Here is a 1,826-nt window from a genome sequence, read left to right as displayed (position 1 = left end):
TCGATCATAGAATCAGAACAATTGTTATTTCCATTCCATGGGACCAGTCATGGATTAGACCATGGAATTGGAGCAATTAGGAATAATTAACTTTGTGGCTCTATACTAGCATAGCAAGCTGTCTAGGAGCATTAATTATCTCGATATGAGATTGTCGGTAAGTCATATCTATATATAGTCAGGGTAAACTCGTTGTTTGTTCCTGAAGACGTTATCACTCTATACTAGCAGAGCAAGCTGTCTAGGAGCTGTCCATCTCGTGATGCTATATAGAAATAATCACTGAAAGTATTCAGTATTCATGAGATATGCCGTTGGCCAGTCGTGAGACTGCATATCTACATGTACTCTGAGAGAAAGTACTATCCGTTGAGAATTCGATGAGAGACCCGTGTCTCGATACTCATGATTGTTGAATCAGAGCTTCGTATAATTATGAGTTTACGAATTTAGCCTTTGTAAAAAATCCACCATCTACATTAAGTCCCCTGCTTACTGAGGAAAGCTGTGTTCCTCAGTCAGCATTAAATGGTGATTTTCCGGCCATAATAATACCAGTAATTGAACTTAGTCGTAAGTTGAGACATTGATAGACACATTTTTGTGTCTAATTTGTCCTCAATGTCCGTATTGTTGGAACTCTATTTTTGTACTAATATTGTGTTTTTATGTATTTTTAGGAAATAAACATTTTTGGAAAGATCTGCTCGAAAAATTATGCGGGGATCCTCGGAGGACATTTGTTATTCAGACTCTCATTTTGGTTAAGGGGCAACCCAATTACTAAGGGGCACCTCAGTTGGGCATTTTCTATTTACACTCCACAGAAAATTAGGGTCACTTCATCTCTTTAAATTCAAAAACTTTTTTTTTGGCGGGAAATGAAGTTCTCAACTGTTAGAGTTTCAATCAACAAAATGAAGGTGTTTTAGGGAGATTCAATCGCTCAAACTTGGTAGGAAGATGTGATATGGCATGAGGAACACATTATGGGCAGTGGGTTCGATCAGAAGTGGCTGGAAAACGCGTGATGATCCTTGAGCCCAAAACAGAGCACCTGCACTGTAACACGAGCAAAAATGGAGTTATTGTGTGCATGGAAGAGTCCTACTAGCGTTGGAAGAGTGTTGAGGCGTGGAGAAGACATTTGGGAGCGTGCAGGATCAAAGTTAACGCGTGCATGGGATTAAAAATGGAAATTTTCGTTATTATTGGCAGCCGAGAATATTTGGATTAAATGGAGAATATATGCAATCAATGGTCGTATTTTTGGCTCCAATTCACTATAAATACAAGGCAAAACAGTTTGGGAAAGGGGAGCAGGTTGAGGGAGAAGTGATTGGGAGAGAGTTAGAGCCGAGAGAATCGAAGGAAAGGTTCGACAACAAGAAGAGTTCTGCTGCTGCTCAGCTAAGAACACGAAGAACAAGGACCACCCAGGAAAGTCGTAGAGAAGTGTCGCTTAACTGCGACAATTCCTTATTCCTTTCCCGCGATTTCACAACAGCGTCAACTGCACTTCTCATGTGCCGTTCTTTTCAGATGTTTTCTGTGTGTTGCAAAGGACGGTCATAAATTGATTTTCTTGTTATTTCATCATTTGTAATCAACTTGTGAGCATCAATAAAGTCTTTTGAGTATTTTTCCAACATGATGAGAGGCTAAATTCTTGGTGATTGAGGCAATGGAGGATCTATTCACTCATGTTTGATTGGTAATATTTTTATTTATAATTTCGTTAATTATTTATTTTATTTAATTCACTTGGATAAAAATATTAAAAAAGGATAAAATGGTTTTCTTAATTATTTGTGAATCAGTTTGAT

Source organism: Papaver somniferum, chromosome 7 (genome assembly GCF_003573695.1).
Source record: "Papaver somniferum cultivar HN1 chromosome 7, ASM357369v1, whole genome shotgun sequence".
Classification (NCBI taxonomy): Eukaryota; Viridiplantae; Streptophyta; class Magnoliopsida; order Ranunculales; family Papaveraceae; genus Papaver; species Papaver somniferum.
This window is presented reverse-complemented; position numbering follows the sequence as displayed.